The 21,014-nt window shown below is 45.0% G+C and overlaps 3 pseudogenes across 5 annotated transcripts; all 3 read left to right on the top strand.

Annotated features, from left to right (window-relative positions):
• z1C1_1 (alpha zein pseudogene) lies at positions 1 to 814 on the top strand (annotated as a pseudogene). Its single transcript, NR_152175.1, has one exon. The product of NR_152175.1 is annotated as an alpha zein pseudogene (transcript).
• Positions 815 to 4,146: 3,332 nt separating this feature from the next.
• z1C1_2 (alpha zein pseudogene) lies at positions 4,147 to 16,734 on the top strand (annotated as a pseudogene). Its single transcript, NR_152431.1, has 2 exons — positions 4,147 to 4,906; positions 16,553 to 16,734. The product of NR_152431.1 is annotated as an alpha zein pseudogene (transcript).
• Positions 16,735 to 19,878: 3,144 nt separating this feature from the next.
• On the top strand, positions 19,879 to 20,705 carry z1C1_3 (alpha zein pseudogene; annotated as a pseudogene). Of its 3 annotated transcripts, NR_153773.1 has the most exons (3): positions 19,879 to 19,992; positions 20,243 to 20,324; positions 20,411 to 20,705. The product of NR_153773.1 is annotated as an alpha zein pseudogene, transcript variant 3 (transcript). The 3 variants fall into 3 exon arrangements; NR_153772.1 differs by having other exon boundaries at positions 19,880 to 20,324; positions 20,428 to 20,700; NR_153770.1 differs by having other exon boundaries at positions 19,880 to 20,701.
• The last annotated feature ends 309 nt before the right edge of the window (positions 20,706 to 21,014 follow it).

Raw genomic sequence — 21,014 nt, forward strand, 5'->3', positions numbered from 1 at the left:
AAATCAGTAATTAATCCGTCACCTATAATATTTTGAGCATTCAGAAACACACCTAGCGAAGCGCACTAGCAACGACCTAACAACAATGGCTACCAAGATATTATCCCTCCTTGCGATTCTTGCCCTTTTAGTGAGCGCAACAAATGCGTTCATTATTCCACAATGCTCACTTGCTCCTAGTGCCATTATTCCACAGTTCCTCCCACCAGTTACTTCAATGGGCTTCGAACACCCAGTTGTGCAAGCCTACAGGCTACAACAAGCGCTTGCGGCGAGCGTCTTACAACAACCAATTGCCCAATTACAACAACAATCCTTGGCACATCTAACAATACAAACCATCGCAACGCAACAGCAACAACAGTTCCTACCAACACTGAGCCACCTAGCCATGGTGAACCCTGCCGCCTACTTGCAACAACAACTGCTTGCATCCAACCCAATTGCTCTGGCAAATGTAGTTGCAAACCAGCAACAACAACAACTGCAATAGTTTCTGCCAGTGCTCAGTCAACTAGCCATGGTGAACCCTGCCGCCTACCTACAACAGCAACAACTGCTTTCATCTAGCCCGCTCGCTATGGCCAATGCACCTACATACCTGCAACAACAATTGTTGCAACATATTGTACCAGCTCTGACTCAGCTAGCTATGGCAAACCCTGCTGTCTACTTGCAACAGCTGCTTCCATTCAACCAACTGACTGTGTCGAACTCTGCTACGTACCTACAACATCGACAACACTTACTTAATCCATTGGCAGTGGCTAACCCATTGGTCGTTGCCTTCCAACAGCAGCAACAATTGCTGCCATACAACCAGTTCTCTTTGATGAACCATGTCTTGTCGAGGCAGCAACCCATCGTTGGAGGTGCCATCTTTTAGATTACATATGAGATGTACTCGATAATGGTGCCCTCATACCGGCATGTGTTTCCTAGAAGTAATCAATATATTGATTGAGATTTATCTCGATATATTTCTGAACTATGTCCATCATATAAATAATTGAAAACATCAAATCGTAATTATAAACTCATGCTTGGTCAATACATAGACAATGCGATATTACTTCAACATCCCAATGATGTCCTAGCCCAACCTCTTGAATGTTACTGTTTTAACGCGTGAGGGTATATTTATAAGATAGACGTGACTATTTGCGCTTTTTTTTAGTACATACATATATGGTATGTTGATTTGATATAGTGATGGACACATGCTTTGACCATGAATATTTAAATCAGTTGTACTTGCATGAAGCAAAACATAATATAAGTTTAGGAGTACACTTATAACTGTGTCCAATCATGCTCACACAAATTCATACCACATTATAATTTTTTGGTAAATATTCCACACATGTATTTTTTACAAGAACCCAAATATTGCAGACAAATGCAGCATTGTAGACATGTAGAATTATTCGAAGCACGTGAACTTAACAACACCAAGGTCATTAAGTCAACTGGACCCTATGAGTAACAATTTCGATATTGCAAACACCAAATTATAGAACTTATTGGCTGAAAATTTATGAGCAATGTGAACTTTAAATTATTATACCATAAATATATCAAATAATTTTTTTTTGAGGAACGTAAAAATTGCATGGAATGGGCTGCCCAACGTGCTAGCTCACTTCTATGCTAGTTAGCATTACCAAAGATGGGAATGTTGCTGATGAACGCCAAACCCACTCAAATAATATTTATAGTTGGGTTGTTTAGTTGTAAAAGTGAAGACCCAAGATAAAAGTACCAATTGTCCAATGACATTCGATTATTTTGTTCGGGGAGCACTTGGTGCGTCATTTGGACTCGTATCTTAGTCCAATAGATTGCATTTTCCTTCAATGTGTAGAATCCGACAAAGTGCATGTTCTAAAATTGTAAATCTAACTAAATTAGAAAGCTTGTTACTAATTTGATGGTTTATTAGGTGTAGCTCATAAAACTAGAACCAACATAGCCTGCACTCACATGTCATAGAAAATAGGACTATCCAAGCACAATTTGTGTGAGCATCCATGACACAAATTATATATAGTCTGATATAATTAATTCCTTCAAAATAAAAAAGGAAAAAATAAAGTGGTTTTTGATACTGCAGGATATCTCCTTTAGCTAATGAGGAGTACTAAAAAGTTGTTGCACTTTTGGGTGGCGAGAATTCCTCAATCATAACTTTGACATAATTTTAATCCAGATCACATATATAGCATCATATCTTAATTATTAAATTATTATGGTTCCATCATCGTATTATTAATTCAATATGATATAACCATCAAATCTTAATTATTAAATTAATCTGGAGCGTACATTAGATTATCAAACCAAATCAACCCGACATAACCATCGAATGTTCCGCTATGCACCTTAAGCACATGGTCTGGGGCTTAATCATCCGGAATAACCATCCGATCTTCTAGTAAGCATAGTAAGCGTATGGTTCACGACTTCGTTATCCGGAATAACCATCAGATTTTCCAGTATGCACTGAAAGCAAATGATCCGGGGTTTTGGTAGGTGAAACATTGTTAGGTGAATGCGGATGCTGGCTGCTGTTGCACGTGTGAACTGCTGTGTGGAAGCTGCTGGGTCCTCCTCTATTGTGTGTGGTTTGTGGCGGGCTTCGAATGCTCTCATGGCTTCGGTGCTTGGAACTGCTCGTACGTCCGGTCCTGCGTGCATCTCTCTCTCCTGGCTGGAGGCGTGGTGGTGTGGCGGCTTGTCTGTGTTTTTCTTTTTACGGCGGCTTCTCGTGTTGGCTAGTGTTGGCGTCAGGGGCCCGGTCAGCTATGCTCCCTCAGTTTTATAGGCAGTGCACCACAGCAGGCAGAGCAGAGATAAAGATTCCAACTGCATCCATCTACAAACAAGGCTCTCGGCAGAAGGGATAAAAGCATGGAGCGCAATTGTCGCTGCCCTGCTGCAGCCTTGACTCTCGTCAATTGGATGACCAAAAGATGCCACCGTCTAAGCTCTTTTCTATGTGCAGCTGCCTGTTTGTCACCAACACAAAATAGTAGGTGCCTGTTTGACACCAATTATCCTCTACCACAAAGAACTACAATAGTGATGGAGGATCCGATCCGGCACAGATCCACTATAATGCATATTGGGTGATGCATGCCTAATGGTGGTTGTTTAGTGTTAGTTTGGGCATGTTGGAACTAAGCAATTGACGATGCCATACACTAGAAGTGAAGAATGTTGTTAGCGTTAGGAGTTGAGGTGTCAATGGGGACCAATACCCGTTAAGCCATGGAGAATTTCTCTATTAGATTTAGGGTATGGGAAAAATTTTATTTCCATTTGCTGATGTTAGGTATACATCTATTTGAATCAACAGTTACAGTTCAACAGAAACTCCTTCCGCTCTAGTTTGTTTCATGTCCTAACTTTTTCCTAAACTAGTTTTTCCTAAATTGACATACTCTCTACAAAATCTATCCAAATTTTGAAGATCAAATCTGTTCCATTGAATTATTCATGACATATATCTTGGTATTGCTTTTTGTCATCAGAATATATTTCGAACTCAGTAAAAGTTATACACGATTTTTTAGACAATACTAAAGCAAGTTGTAATCAAGAACACTTGAGGTGTGCGCCAATTGCCACATTTAGATATAATCATTCTAATTTTGGTCATCCTATGTGTGTGCATTCATCTATGCATTCTAGGATTTCAATTAGTCTCAATCTTGTAGTATTTTTTCCTTCATTGTCAAATCACTTCTCATCTAACTACTATGCTTGTTTAACCATTAGAACATAAGTACAACAATATCCATTTAGAAAGTTTTTGATAGCAAACTTTACATATTCATATCATGTTAAGGTTGTCACATGTGTAAAGGTGAAGCGATCATGCATGTCATTCCACATAGATTAAAAAAAATCCTATATAAAAATGACAATTTTTCTTGTAGGTAGTGGAAAGTATCTTTCCAGCAAAGACTATATATATAATCCGATAAAGCCGATAACTAAATGTCAAAATCGAGTAGATGCCATATCATCTATACCTTATCTGTTGTTTGGAAAAAAGACAAAATCCAAAAAAATATATATGAGATCTCACTTGTATAAATAGCTCCCAAATCAGTAGTTAATCCATCACCTATAATATTTTGAGCATTCAGAAACACACCTAGGGAAGCGCACTAGCAACGACCTAACAACAATGGCTACCAAGATATTATCCCTCCTTGCGCTTCTTGCCCTTTTTGTGAGCGCAACAAATGTGTTCATTATTCCACAATGCTCACTTGCTCCTAGTGCCATTATTCCAAAGTTCCTCCCACCAGTTACTTCAATGGGCTTCGAACACCCAGCTGTGCAAGCCTACAGGCTACAACAAGCGCTTGCGGCGAGCGTCTTACAACAACCAATTGCCCAATTACAACAACAATCCTTGGCACATCTAACAATACAAACCATCGCAACGCAACAGCAACAACAGTTCCTACCAGCACTGAGCCACCTAGCCATGGTGAACCCTGCCGCCTACTTGCAACAACAACTGCTTGCATCCAACGCACTTGCTCTGGCAAACGTAGTTGCAAACCAGCAACAACAATAGCTGCAACTATTTCTGCCAGCGCTCAGTCAACTAGCCATGGTGAACCCTGCCGCCTACCTACAACAGCAACAACTGCTTTCATCTAGCCCGCTTGCTGTGGCCAATGCACCTACATACCTACAACAACAATTGTTGCAACATATTGTACCAGCTCTGACTCAGCTAGTTGTGGCAAACCCTGCTGCCTACTTGCAACAGCTGCTTCCATTCAACCAACTGACTGTGTCGAACTCTGCTGCGTACCTACAACAGCGACAACAGTTACTTAATCCACTTGCAGTGGCTAACCCATTGGTCGCTGCCTTCCTACATGTCACACCCGGTTTTAAAAAGGCAAACCGAATGCGAACCATGTACGTGCCAGGATCAGTTATTCACGTACACAGCAGTTACATAATATGGACATCATCACACAGTGCTCAAAATAGTATTAATAAGGGAAATAGTAGATTACATCATACGTCTGAGACGTCCATATAGTTCTTACAATAAATCAAAGTGCGGAAAAGAAACGTAGATAACGCGGCCTTCACAGGCAGCCGACTGGGGGTTGCCGCTAACCCACACCTAGAACTCGTCGTAATCTTGGAACTCCTGGAAGTCTCCTTCCACAGCTTCATCTTCGCCTGAGCAGTGGTTGCAATGCTGACAACCTGGGGGGGGGGGGGGGTTTGGTGTGTAGAGCAAGGGTGAGTACACATCAACATACTCAGCAAGTATCCTGTTTGGCTGTAGTGGACTAGCTTTATGTGGGGATAAGTCAAGCAGTTGCTTTTAGTTGGTCAGGTTATTACTTACTAGTAGAAAGCCAAGTTTTAGCATTAACCCAAGTTATTAACCCAATGTATCCTTTCCAAACGGAAAGAATACCACTTACCAGCACCATAACCATAACCAGAACCATCAATCTCATAACCACCTGTACCACAATGTCTCTGATCAAGTACCACTAATCATTGGAGCTCCCTTGGCCGCTCATAACCGCGAGCACGGCTGATATATCAGTTTCATAACACTCTGCAGAGGTTGTGCACTTTACCCACAAGCCGTGATTCCCATTCTGCCCGGAGATCATGACTCTCCATTGATCACTACCAAGGTGATCCAGCAGGGCATCACTACGAAGCCTTTACAAAGATTCCCCGGGACTGCAGCCACCCGTTAGGTTTCCTAAATGCACCGCACTCCTCCCCAAGGGGCGAACCCAAACTTGGCAGAGCGAGCCGCATACACCGAGCCCCATTGACGGCACGACGGCTAAGTGAACTACACCCCGGATCCTCTAATTATTCAGCTAAGGGCACCCCATTCCACCCTCATGGTTGCACTGTTTTCCCGGGCGGTCATCCATAGAACAGGTCCTTACGGAGAGGCACTCGAGAAACCGCTCGAGTCCCCTTGAAAACCACAAGTATAATCATAAAGAAGAACGGGAAAACAGCGTATCATAGATAATCACATCATGTTCATTGATTAGAGTTGAGCAATAGCATCAGACTAAGTAGTAATAATCCGACCCAAATAGGTAAACAAGGACATGGATAACAAAAGCTAGTCAATCCTTAGGTATAAATGTGTAATGCGGGAGGTGAATTAAAGAATGAATAGGACATAGATAGGTCAAAGGACACTTGCCTCCACCAAACGACTGCTGCTCAGGGGCTTCTCCTGCGAATTCCTCGGGCTCTTCGACTGGATCGTTCTCTATGCGAGCGCAAACATACATACATACATCCACATATTTAATACAAAAGAACAGTACACCATACAAGATAACAAATAAAGCGAATATGCATCAAGTATGACATTCGATAACGCATTTGTTATGGTCAGAAAGAAACGGGAAAGGTCTCGCAGGGGGGGTTAAATCTTATGCACTAACGATCAATTACAATTGGTTTTTAACAAAATAATTCTGCTACATATACACTAATGGAAACCTAATCACTTTTAGTTGATCAACATTGCACAGGGTAAACAATTAACTACGTGCGTCAATAGCATAACGGAATTTTAAATTAAACTTCCTATTTTCCCATAGCATGAACAGTGATTAGCCTACTTAAAATACAGTAATTATGATCACAGAAAGTAAATAAAATAAAATAAAAAAAAATAAAAAAAAAAACAGAGGGGGGGGGCGGTTGAACCGGCCCTAGGGCGGTTGAACCGGCCCTAGGCGGGGCGCGGGCGCGGGCGGCGCAGGGGGCGGCCGAACCGGGGGGCGGGGGGGCGGCGCAGGGGGCGGCCGAGCCGGGGGGCGGGGCGGCCGAACCGGCGGGGCAGGGGGGCGGGTAGGGGGCGGCCGAGCCGGGGGGCGGGGCGGCCGAACCGGCGGGCAGGGAGGCGGCCGAACCGGCCATGGGGAGAGGGGATGGGGGAGGGAGGAGAGGGGGAGGGGGAAGCTCACCGGCGACGGGGACGGGGCGGCCGAGCGGGGCGGCCGAACGGCGACGGGGAGGGGCGGCGGCCTAGGCAGGGGCGGCGGCTAGGGCAGGGGGCGGGTAGGGGGCGGCGGCTTGGGTGGGGAGGGAGAAAATGAGGGGGGAGAGGGAGAGGGTTAGGGGATAAGGGAAAGAGGGGGGGGGGCGGCTGGGCCTACTAGGCCCAAGAGGGGGGCGCCAGGGGGCGGCTGGGCCGGCCGGGGTCGGCCCACGGCGCGGGAGAGAGAGAAAAAAAAGGAGAGAGAAAGAGAGAGAGAAAAGAGAAAGAAAAGAGAAAGAAAACATTTTCGAAATCCGATCTTTCTACATGAATGCATTTGCACTTTCAAAGCAATCAAAAGAAATGCAAGGTTCGGCATGGTGCATCAAACAACATAAAGTATTTAGGGTTTTTATACATACGGGAATTCCAAACCGAATCCCGCTAGAACTTTGGAAAAGGTCAAGGTTTAGCGAGGGAAAAAGAAAAAGAAAAGGTAACGCCCGAATTTTGGCGAGTAAAGAAAAGAAAAAAAATTCAACTGCAAAAATTCGGGGCGTTACAAACCTATCCCCCTTAAAAGAATCTCGCCCTCGAGATTCAGGGCTGGCTAGCAAAGAGCTCCGGGTACTTGGCCTTCAGATCATCTTCACGCTCCCAGGTTGCTTCTTCCTCAGAGTGGTGACTCCATCTGACTTTGCACATTCTGACGGTCTTCCTTCGGGTGACTCTGTCTGCAATCTCAAGGATCTGAGCTGGCTTCTCAACGTAGGTCAAGTCCTCCTGGACTTCCAGACCTTCCACTGGCAACTGCTCTTCCGGCACACGCAAGCACTTCTTCAACTGAGACACATGAAAGACATCATGCACAGCAGACAAATTCTCTGGCAGACTGAGCTGATAGGCCACTTCTCCACGTCTTGCAAGAATCTGATACGGACCAATGTAGCGGGGTGCTAGCTTGCCTTTCACTCCGAATCTTCTGACTCCTCTGATCGGTGACACTTTCAGATAGACAAAGTCTCCGACTTCGAAACTCAGCTCTCTTCTTCTTGTGTCTGCATAGCTTCGCTGCCTTGATTGCGCTATCTTCAGATTCTCTCGGACCATCTTGACGTTCTCTTCGGCTTCGAGCAAAATGTCTGGCCCAAACACTTGCTTTTCCCCAGGCTGATCCCATTGCAACGGAGTTCTGCAACTCCTTCCATACAGCGCTTGAAATGGTGACATCTTCAAACTGGCCTGGTAACTGTTGTTATAGGAAAACTCCGCATAAGGCAATCGCTTGTCCCATCCGGACTGATCTTGCAACGCACATGCTCTCAACATATCTTCAAGAATTTGATTGGTTCTTTCGGTCTGGCCATCTGTCTGCGGGTGGTAAGCTGAACTGAAATTCAGATGCGTGCCCAAGGCTTCATGCAACTGCTGCCAGAAATGAGAGGTGAACTGCGTTCCTCTGTCTGACACTATCTTCTTTGGCACACCATGAAGACAAACGATCCGAGACATATACAATTCTGCCAATACTGCACTGTTGTAGTTGGTCTTGACAGGTATGAAGTGGGCTGACTTGGTCAAGCGGTCCACTACTACCCAAATGGAATCGTAGCCGGCTCGAGTGCGAGGCAATCCGACTATGAAATCCATACCAATTTCATCCCATTTCCACTGAGGGATCTGCAACGGTTGCAACAATCCAGCTGGTCTCTGGTGTTCTGCCTTAATTCTTCGACAACTATCGCACATAGCCACATGCTCTGCGATTTCCCTTTTCATTCCGTACCACCAGAATTTCTTCTTCAGATCCTGATACATCTTCTCACTGCCAGGGTGAATCGAATAGGCTGTCTCATGAGCTTCCTTGAGAATCAACTCCCGAATAGACTGGACATTGGGAACACACAAGCGGTCTTTGAACCATACCACACCTTCTGCATCTTCTCGAAAGTCTTTGCCTCTGCCATCTAGAATCAATCGCCGAATCTCACTGATCTTCTCATCATTTTTCTGCGCTTCTTTGATTTCGCGCTCCAAGGTAGGTTCCAATTCAACTGTGACTCCTCGAGAATTGTTTAGAAATCCGAGACTCAACCTGTCAAACTCCTTGGCCAACTCATAAGGCATCGGACGAGCGACCATCAGATTGACTTGACTCTTTCTGCTCAAAGCATCTGCCACTACGTTTGCTTTGCCTGGATGGTAATGAATCTCCAACTCATAGTCTTTGATCAATTCTAACCATCTTCGTTGCCTCATGTTCAATTCTGATTGAGTGAATATGTACTTCAGACTCTTGTGGTCTGTGTAAACATCGCATTTCTGTCCATACAGATAGTGCCTCCATGTCTTCAGTGCGTGAACCACTGCTGCCAACTCTAGATCATGGATGGGGTAGTTCTTCTCATGAACCTTCAGCTGTCGGGACGAGTAAGCCACAACTCTTCCCTCTTGCATCAACACACATCCCAAACCTGTGTAACAAGCATCACAATACACCGAGAAGGGCTTGTGCACATCAGGCAAGACTAGGACAGGCGCTGTTGTCAACTTCTCTTTCAGCGCTTCAAAGGCCTCTTGGCATTTCTGGGTCCACTTGAACTCAACCTTGTTGCCTAGCAACGCTGTCATTGGCTTCGCAATCTTCGAAAACCCTTTAATGAATCGCCGATAATATCCGGCCATTCCAATGAAGCTCTTGATTCCTCTAGCATCTGTTGGTGCTTTCCAGTTCAGAATGTCTGCCACTTTCTTCGGATCCACAGTCAATCCTTCTTTGTTGATTATGTGACCCAAGAACAGGACTTCACTGATCCAGAACTCACACTTGCTCAACTTTGCATACAACTGGTGCTCTCGCAATCTCTGCAACACCATCCTCAAATGATCTGCATGCTCTTCTTCACTTTGAGAATAAACCAGAATGTCATCAATGAATACCACCACGAACTTATCAAGATAATCCATGAATACACTGTTCATCAAGTTCATAAAGAATGCTGGCGCATTGGTCAAACCAAAAGACATCACTGTGAACTCATATAAACCATACTTGGTAATGAATGCCGTCTTCGGAATGTCCGAAGGTCGGATCCTGAGCTGATGATAACCTGACCTCAGATCGATCTTGGAGAACACACTGGCTCCTCTCAACTGGTCGAACAGATCTTCTATTCTGGGCAAAGGATACTTGTTCTTGATCGTGACCTCATTCAAAGCTCGATAGTCGATACACATCCTCTTGGTACCATCTTTCTTCTCCACAAACAAGACAGGGGCGGCCCAAGGCGAGGTGCTTGGCCGGATGTAACCTTTTTCTGACAGCTCATCAATCTGCTTCTTAAGCTCATCCAACTCTGGTCCAGATATTCTGTAAGCTCTCTTGAAGATAGGGGCGGTTCCAGGAAGAAGCTCTATGGCAAATTCAACTTTCCGCTCTGGTGGCATACCCGGTAAATCCTTTGGAAACACATCTGGGAATTCGGACACAACCTTGATACTCTCAATCGGGTCTGCTTCACTGCTATCGACAGTCATCTGATAACAACTTCCTTTCTTTGGCTCAGGCGGGACTAACTCAGTCACCACTTCCTCTCCTAGTGGGGACACTAACTTGATTGTCCTTTTATCACAACTGATAACTGCCTGATACTTATCTAGCCAATTCATCCCTAGGATGACATCTATTCCCTGAGTACCCATTACTATAAGGTTGGCGGGAAACGCTATCCCCCTTATTTTCACACTTATATTCAAACAAATGCTATCGGCTCGAATTCTACCACCGGCTGAATCAATTTGAATGGGGGTTGACATGGTAGTTATTGGAAGTTTATGTGCTTCTACCCATGATGCAGTAATGAAAGAATGTGTTGCTCCAGTATCAAATAACACTTCTGCAATATGGGAGTCGACTGGGAACATACCTACTGTCATGCCGGGGGTCTCCTGAACTGCTTCAGCTTCCAAGTGGTTCAATCTTCCATGATTATAGCGCTGCTGAGAGCGATTGCCTGCTCCAGGCTGAGACACATTCTGCTTTGCTGGGGCATTGGGGCCTGACTGCTGCTGGGCTGCCTTCTTTGGACATTGCATCACCCAATGGCCTTGCTCTCCACAGTGGAAACATGCCCTGTTTCCAACCTGAGCTGGTGCTGCCTGACTGTTCTGCTGATTTGCTGGGGCAGGAAGACGAGGTGCTTGCTGATTCTGCCTTTGAAACTGACCTCCTGACTGATTGCTCTGACGGTTCTGGTACTGATTCTGAGGGTACTGCCTTTGGAACTGCTGATACTGCTGACGCTGCTGATGCTGCTGAGGTGGACGCTGGTTCTGCCTGAACTGCTGAGGTTGATTGCCTGAAAAGCGAGGGCGACTGCTGCTTCCAGACTGCGGTCCACTGATCTTGCGCTTACGATCTTCCATCTCCTTGCGCTTCCTTTCTGTCATGATTGCTCTGTCAATCAGGTGCTGGAATGTCGGGAAGGTGTGATTCATCAGCTGATACTGCAGAGGGTCAACCAAGCCTCTCAGGAAACGGTACTGTCGCTTGGCGTCGGTGTTGACATCTTCAGGAGCATAGCGAGACAATTGCAGAAACTTGTCCCGGTACTCACTGACAGACAATGGCCCTTGCTTAAGGGCCAGGAACTCCTCCTTCTTCACTGTCATCAGACCTGCAGGCACATGGTACTGACGAAAGCTACCCCTGAATTCTTCCCAGGTGATGGTGTCGGGGTTGGCATGGGTGGCGAGGTAAGACTCCCACCATGACTGGGCTGCTCCTCTCAACAGACGGGGACCATACAGAACTTTCTCCCTGTCATCGCACTGAGCGGTATGCAACTCCCGCTCCACAGTGCGCAGCCAATCTTCAGCATCCATGGGGTCAGAAGAGTGAGCGAACGTTGGTGGATGACCTCTCATGAATTCAGCACGCTTATCTCTAGGCATCTGAGGCATCTGAGGCTGGGGTGGTGCTTGCTGCTGTTGCTGCTGCTGCTGCTGCTGAATGGCGGCCAAAGTCTGACCGATGGCTTGAACTGCCTGAGTCTGCATCAGAAACATCTGCTCAATCGACATCGGGGGCGGGGGCGGCAGGTGCTGCTGCTGGGGCACCTCATCCTGCGGAGCGGCTCGCTCCTGCTGAGCACGCCTTCCTCCTCTACGCCTGTTCTCTGACATCTGCAGAACGCAACCACACATCAGAACTGATCTGGCAAATCTTGCAGCATAAGGAAAGAGAATAGAATTCTTCAACAGCACTGGGCAGGTGAGCATCTTCACTGATCTCCAACACAGACCACACATCTTCTCAGATAAAGAGGAAAGGAGAATAATGGGTTTCCCAACTATATAACTAACTTTATTGACATAGTATGTAAACCAAAATGCAGGGGATACCCACACTCTGGTGACAATCATTACAAAGATCCAAACCAAACATAGTTCATCATGACAAGCATAAATGCACAGGATATAGCAAACTACCCTGTCTAACTAAAACTAACTAAGACCGAGACTAACGCTAAGACTGAAGCTTCTATGTATATATTTATTTCGTATTAATTACAAGATCCAGCTCTAACGATCTATGGTTCTAGAGTTATCTTGGTCTTGCAGGCGGGATTGCCATAAGACTGGTGTCCACGCTGAGGTGAGCGGTACGGGTGCTGAGTCCCAACGGGAGCGGGGGAACCACCATCCAGAAAACGACGTTCCGCGCGCTCAGCCCGCAGCAGGGCGATCTCAGCACGAGCCCTACTCAGCTCGTCTAATGCATGGTCCAGCTCCGTGTTTAGCACGGCGGCTAGGTTGACTGTGCTGCTCAACCTAGGATTGCCCTCACCGACAGGTGAGACAATCACGCCTCCTGTGCTGCCAGATGAACGGCGGGGGTAATACTTCAGGTCAAGACCGTCAGCTGCCCCACCGAAAACCGAGCAGTAGTGCGAAAGCGCACGCCGTGCAGCATCTTGCATGGCTGCCTCAGCTGAGTCCCGCTCAGAGATAGAATAGTACTCTGAACAGGCCTCTGCACCCTGGAGACTGTCCTCCGGGCAGCGCACCAAGCAAGTCGCCTCCCAGCGGTCCGGGTAGACCCCGCGACTATGCTGGTAGACCACACAGCGATACTCGACGGACCAAGTATGCCGGTCAAATGCCCGACGTAGCAGGGTGTCGAGCGCATCATGGAAGTGACACCCGCGAGCAGCGTCGCGAGTGATGGGTCGAGCAACCCATCCTTCCGGCTCAGGATTAGCAGAGAAGTCGGTGTCGTGGCTCGAGCTGTCGTCGCCATCTCCGTCGTCTGGGTCTCCTCCAGCAGCTACTCCAGAAGCTGGGGCGCCCAGTGGTGGTGCAGGGGGCGGCTCCAGAGAAAGCACAGGGGAGCAGCTCCTCACAGACTCTATCTCCTGGTGGAGCGAGAGGGAAGAGCTCCGCTGCTCCTGTCGTCGACGCTCCTGCTCCTCACGCAGGCGGTGGTGTAGTCTCTCCAAGTGGCTGGACTGTCCGGCCACGGGACGGCGAAGCGGACGCTCAGCAAGGCGGGAGGGTAAGAAGGGGATGACTGACTTTCGTGCAGTGTGTCTAAGTCGAGCCATCTACAAAAGACATCGCAAGCAAAAGGGTGAGAACAGAATTAATATGACCAGCAAGTAATAAGTAAATGAAGGATCAGAATAAAACATAATTTTCAGCAAGGTATAATATGTAGTAGAACATAGGTTTGGTCAGTAGGACCAACTTTTGAAGGGATATCAAAGTCAAGGAAGAGACAGAGGTCTATAGTCCTTAGAACGACCATTCTACTCTAGGTTAGCGGTCCTACAGTCAGCACGGCTCTGATACCACTTATGTCACACCCGGTTTTAAAAAGGCAAACCGAATGCGAACCATGTACGTGCCAGGATCAGTTATTCACGTACACAGCAGTTACATAATATGGACATCATCACACAGTGCTCAAAATAGTATTAATAAGGGAAATAGTAGATTACATCATACGTCTGAGACGTCCATATAGTTCTTACAATAAATCAAAGTGCGGAAAAGAAACGTAGATAACGCGGCCTTCACAGGCAGCCGACTGGGGGTTGCCGCTAACCCACACCTAGAACTCGTCGTAATCTTGGAACTCCTGGAAGTCTCCTTCCACAGCTTCATCTTCGCCTGAGCAGTGGTTGCAATGCTGACAACCTGGGGGGGGGGGTTTGGTGTGTAGAGCAAGGGTGAGTACACATCAACATACTCAGCAAGTATCCTGTTTGGCTGTAGTGGACTAGCTTTATGTGGGGATAAGTCAAGCAGTTGCTTTTAGTTGGTCAGGTTATTACTTACTAGTAGAAAGCCAAGTTTTAGCATTAACCCAAGTTATTAACCCAATGTATCCTTTCCAAACGGAAAGAATACCACTTACCAGCACCATAACCATAACCAGAACCATCAATCTCATAACCACCTGTACCACAATGTCTCTGATCAAGTACCACTAATCATTGGAGCTCCCTTGGCCGCTCATAACCGCGAGCACGGCTGATATATCAGTTTCATAACACTCTGCAGAGGTTGTGCACTTTACCCACAAGCCGTGATTCCCATTCTGCCCGGAGATCATGACTCTCCATTGATCACTACCAAGGTGATCCAGCAGGGCATCACTACGAAGCCTTTACAAAGATTCCCCGGGACTGCAGCCACCCGTTAGGTTTCCTAAATGCACCGCACTCCTCCCCAAGGGGCGAACCCAAACTTGGCAGAGCGAGCCGCATACACCGAGCCCCATTGACGGCACGACGGCTAAGTGAACTACACCCCGGATCCTCTAATTATTCAGCTAAGGGCACCCCATTCCACCCTCATGGTTGCACTGTTTTCCCGGGCGGTCATCCATAGAACAGGTCCTTACGGAGAGGCACTCGAGAAACCGCTCGAGTCCCCTTGAAAACCACAAGTATAATCATAAAGAAGAACGGGAAAACAGCGTATCATAGATAATCACATCATGTTCATTGATTAGAGTTGAGCAATAGCATCAGACTAAGTAGTAATAATCCGACCCAAATAGGTAAACAAGGACATGGATAACAAAAGCTAGTCAATCCTTAGGTATAAATGTGTAATGCGGGAGGTGAATTAAAGAATGAATAGGACATAGATAGGTCAAAGGACACTTGCCTCCACCAAACGACTGCTGCTCAGGGGCTTCTCCTGCGAATTCCTCGGGCTCTTCGACTGGATCGTTCTCTATGCGAGCGCAAACATACATACATACATCCACATATTTAATACAAAAGAACAGTACACCATACAAGATAACAAATAAAGCGAATATGCATCAAGTATGACATTCGATAACGCATTTGTTATGGTCAGAAAGAAACGGGAAAGGTCTCGCAGGGGGGGTTAAATCTTATGCACTAACGATCAATTACAATTGGTTTTTAACAAAATAATTCTGCTACATATACACTAATGGAAACCTAATCACTTTTAGTTGATCAACATTGCACAGGGTAAACAATTAACTACGTGCGTCAATAGCATAACAGAATTTTAAATTAAACTTCCTATTTTCCCATAGCATGAACAGTGATTAGCCTACTTAAAATACAGTAATTATGATCACAGAAAGTAAATAAAATAAAATAAAAAAAAATAAAAAAAAAACAGAGGGGGGGGGCGGTTGAACCGGCCCTAGGGCGGTTGAACCGGCCCTAGGCGGGGCGCGGGCGCGGGCGGCGCAGGGGGCGGCCGAACCGGGGGGCGGGGGGCGGCGCAGGGGGCGGCCGAGCCGGGGGGCGGGGCGGCCGAACCGGCGGGGCAGGGGGGCGGGTAGGGGGCGGCCGAGCCGGGGGGCGGGGCGGCCGAACCGGCGGGCAGGGAGGCGGCCGAACCGGCCATGGGGAGAGGGGATGGGGGAGGGAGGAGAGGGGGAGGGGGAAGCTCACCGGCGACGGGGACGGGGCGGCCGAGCGGGGCGGCCGAACGGCGACGGGGAGGGGCGGCGGCCTAGGCAGGGGCGGCGGCTAGGGCAGGGGGCGGGTAGGGGGCGGCGGCTTGGGTGGGGAGGGAGAAAATGAGGGGGGAGAGGGAGAGGGTTAGGGGATAAGGGAAAGAGGGGGGGGGCGGCTGGGCCTACTAGGCCCAAGAGGGGGGCGCCAGGGGGCGGCTGGGCCGGCCGGGGTCGGCCCACGGCGCGGGAGAGAGAGAAAAAAAAGGAGAGAGAAAGAGAGAGAGAAAAGAGAAAGAAAAGAGAAAGAAAACATTTTCGAAATCCGATCTTTCTACATGAATGCATTTGCACTTTCAAAGCAATCAAAAGAAATGCAAGGTTCGGCATGGTGCATCAAACAACATAAAGTATTTAGGGTTTTTATACATACGGGAATTCCAAACCGAATCCCGCTAGAACTTTGGAAAAGGTCAAGGTTTAGCGAGGGAAAAAGAAAAAGAAAAGGTAACGCCCGAATTTTGGCGAGTAAAGAAAAGAAAAAAAATTCAACTGCAAAAATTCGGGGCGTTACACTACAGCAGCAACAATTGTTGCCATACAACCAGTTCTCTTTGATGAACCCTGTCTTGTCGAGGCAGCAACCCATCGTTGGAGGTGCCATCTTTTAGATAACATATGAGATGTACTCGATAATGGTGCCCTCATACCGGCATGTGTTTCCTAGAAATAACCAATATATTGATTGAGATTTATCTCGATATATTTCTGAACTATGTCCATCATATAAATAATTGAAAACATCAAATCGTAATTATAAACTCATGCTTGGCCAATACATAGACAATGCGATATTACTTCAACATCCCAATGATGTCCTAGCCCAACCTCTTGAATGTTAGTGTTTTAATGTGTGAGGGTATATTTATAAGATAGACGTGACTATTTGCGCTTTTTCAGTACATACACATATGGTATGTTGATTTGATATAGTGATGGACACATGCTTTGACCATGAATATTCAAATCAGTTGTACTTGCACGAAGCAAAACATAATATAAGTTTAGGAGTACACTTATAACTGTATCCAATCATGCTCACACAAATTCATACCACATTATAATTTTTTGGTAAATATTCCACACATGTACTTTTTACAAGAACCCAAATTTTGCAAACAAATGTAGCATTGTAGACATGTAGAATTCTTTGAAGCACGTGAACTTAACAACATCAAGGTCATTAAATCAACTAGACCCTATGAGTAACAATTTCGATATTGCAAACACCAAATTATAGAACTTATTGGCTGAAAAATTATGAGCAATGTGAACTTTAAATTATTATACCATAAATATATCAAAGAATTTTTTTAGGAACGTAAAAATTGCATGGAATGGGCTGCCCAACGTGCTAGCTCACTTCTATGCTAGGCAGCATTACCAAAGATGGGAATGTTGCTGATGAACGCCAAACCCACTCAAATAATATTTATATTTGGGTTGTTTAGTTGTAAAAGTGAAGACCCAAGATAAAAGTACCAATTGTCCAATGACATTCGATTATTTTGTTCGGGGAGCACTTGGTGCGTCATTTGTACTCGTATCTTAGTCCAATAGATTGTATTTTCCTTCAATGTGTAGAATCCGACAAAGTGCATGTTCTAAAATTGTAAATCTAACTAAATTAGAAAGCTTGTTACTAATTTGATGGTTTATTAGGTGTAGCTCATAAAACTAGAACCAACATAGCCTGCACTCACATGTCATAGAAAATAGGAGTATCCAAGCACAATTTGTGTGAGCATCCATGACACAAATTATATATAGAGTGATATAATTAATTCCTTCAAAATAAAAAAAGGAAAAAATAAAGTGTTTTTTGATACTGCAGGATATCTCTTTTAGCTAATGAGGAGTACTAAAAAGTTGTTGCACTTTTGGGTGGCGAGAATTCCTCAATCATAACTTTGACATAATTTTAATCCAGATCACATATATAGCATCATATCTTAATTATTAAATTAATATGGTTCCATCATCGTATTATTAATTCAATCTGATATAACCATCAAATCTTAATTATTAAATTAATCTGGAGCATACATTAGATTATCAAACCAAATCAACCCGACATAACCATCGAATGTTTCGCTATGCGCCTTAAGCGCATGGTCTCAGGCTTAATCATCCGGAATAACCATTCGATCTTCTGGTAAGCATAGTAAGCGTATGGTTCATGGCTTCGTCATCCGGAATAACCATCATATTTTCCGGTATGCACTGAAAGCAAATGATCCGGGGTTTTGGTAGGTGAAACGTTGTTAGGTGAATGCGGATCCTGGCTGCTGTTGCACGTGTGAACTGCTGTGTGGAAGCTGCTGGGTCCTCCTCTATTTTGCGTGGTTTGTGGCAGGCTTGGAATTCTCTCATGGCTTCGGTGCTTGGAACTGCTCGTACGTCCGGTCCTGCGTGCATCTCTCTCTCTCTCCTGGCTGGAGGTGTGGTGGTCTGGCGGCTTGTCTGTGTTTTTCTTTTTACGACGGCTTCTCGTGTTGGCTAGGGTTGGCGTCAGGGGCCCGGTCAGCTATGCTCCCTCTGCTTTTATAGGCAGTGCACCACAGCAGGCAGAGCAGAGATAAAGATTCCAACTGCATCCATCTACAAACAAGGCTCTCGGTGGAAGGGATAAAAGCATGCATCGCAATTGCCGCTGCCCTGCTTTAGCCTTGAGTCTCGTCAATTGGATGACCAAAAGATGTCACCGTCTAAGCTCTTTTCTTTGTGCAGCTGCCTGTTTGTCACCAACACAAAATTGTAGGTGCATGTTTGACACCAATTATCCTCTACCACAAAGAACTACAATAGTGATGGAGGATCTGATCCGGCACTGATCCACTATAATGCATAGTGGGTGATGCATGTCTAATGGTGGTTGTTTAGTGTTAGTTTGGGCATGTTGGAACTAAGCAATTGTCGATGCCATACACTAGATGTGAAGAATGTTGTTAGCGTTAGGAGTAGAGGTGTCAATGGGGACCGATACCCGTTAAGCCATGGAGAATTTCTCTATTAGATTTAGGGTATGGGAAATTTTTTATTTCCATTTGCTGAAGTTAGGTATACATCTATTTGAATCAATAGTTACAGTTCAACAGAAACTCCTTCCGCTCTAGTTTGTTTCATGTCCTACCTTTTTCCTAAACTAGTGTTTCCTAAATTGACATACTCTCTAGAAAATCTATCCAAATTTTGAAGATCAAATATGTTCCATTGAATTATTCATGACATATATCTTGGTATTGCTTTTTGTCATCAGAATATATTTTGAACTCAGTAAAAGTTATACACGATTTTTTTAGACAATACTAAAGCAAGTTGTATCAAGAACACTGGAGGTGTGCGCCAATTGCCACATTTAGATATAATCATTCTAATTTTGGTCATCCTATGTGTGTGCATTCATCTATGCATTCTAGGATTTCAATTAGTCTCAATCTTGTAGTATTTGTTCCTTCATTGTCAAATCACTTCTCATCTAACTACTATGCTTGTTTAACCATCAGAACATAACTACAACAATATCCATTTATAAAGGTTTTGATAGCAAACTTTACATATTCATATCATGTTAAGGTTGTCACATGTGTAAAGGTGAAGAGATCATGCATGTCATTCCACGTAGATGAAAAGAATTCCTATATAAAATGACACCTTTTCTTGTAGGTAGTGGAAAGTATCTTTCCAGCAAAGACCATATAATCCGATAAAGTTGATAACTAAATGTCAAAATAGAGTAGATGCCATATCATATATACCTTATCTGTTGTTTGGAAAAAAAAGACTAAATCCCAAAAATATATATGAGATCTCACTTGTATAAATAGCTCCCAAATTAGTAGTTAACCATCACCCATAATATTTTGAACATTCAGAAACACACCTAGCGAAGCGCACTAGCAACGACCTAACAACAATGGCTACCAAGATATTATCCCTCCTTGCGCTTCTTGCCCTTTTTGTGAGCGCAACAAATGCGTTCATTATTCCACAATATTAGTTATACTCTTAATGTCACGATGTATATGTTTGATTAAATTGTTTAATAGATATAATCAAAGATAAATAACTTGCATGGCTCCGTAGGATATTATGTGTATCTTGTTCATGATCACTAATGGTCCTCATAGGCACCATTTGATTTGCTGCTCCCATTGTCTCAATTTCCATTGTATTGTCATCGTTGACCCCCGACGCTCGAAATTCTGCAGGTGGTGTTACAATATGTCTCCGTGGACTCGTAGCACAGTTTGGAGATTTAAGTCTTAGGGTGAGCGCTGTTGGTAGACCACTGTATGTGTCTGCACGACGGCCACCATATTTGACTTTTTATTTTATAAACCGATGTATTTATACAAATATTAATGTACCTGATGCAGCTCTGTGCATGATGCAGAAGAAACATCACCAGTTTCTTCTTCTCCACCGTCAACCATGGGTCAACAATGCAGCGACGCCGCCAGTTCCCTTTCTTATATGCACCGCTCTGTCTAGTCTCGGGTAGCCATGTTTACGCTATTTTTTGTGGTCATTTACGGTCTATAAAGTTTGTTCCTGCATGCATGGAGATATTATCGGAGACGTGACAACTACCCGATAGATTTTATCTCGGTTTGTTGAAACAATTTTGTATTTACTCAACTAAATGAAACCAGTTACGCAATTTTCTGTATATATTTATGCCTGAGTTTCTGCTTACGTGCATGCCATGCAATATTCTCGGGAACTACCAATTATGGTTTGTGATTTTATCGCGTATTCCGTTTATGCTAATATTCAAACACGTTTACATTTTGTTTGTTAATGTTTATGCTTTGGTTCGACCAACCAGAAAACCGCACAGAGAAACTTGGGCGCTGCCCGGATCGAACAAATTGGCTGGGGCTTCCCGATACTAATGGAAGCCCTAGGCTTCCATTAGTTCGTCCATATATATATATATATATATATATATATATATATATATATATATATATATATATA

Source organism: Zea mays, chromosome 4 (genome assembly GCF_902167145.1).
Source record: "Zea mays cultivar B73 chromosome 4, Zm-B73-REFERENCE-NAM-5.0, whole genome shotgun sequence".
In the NCBI taxonomy this organism is placed as follows: Eukaryota; Viridiplantae; Streptophyta; class Magnoliopsida; order Poales; family Poaceae; genus Zea; species Zea mays.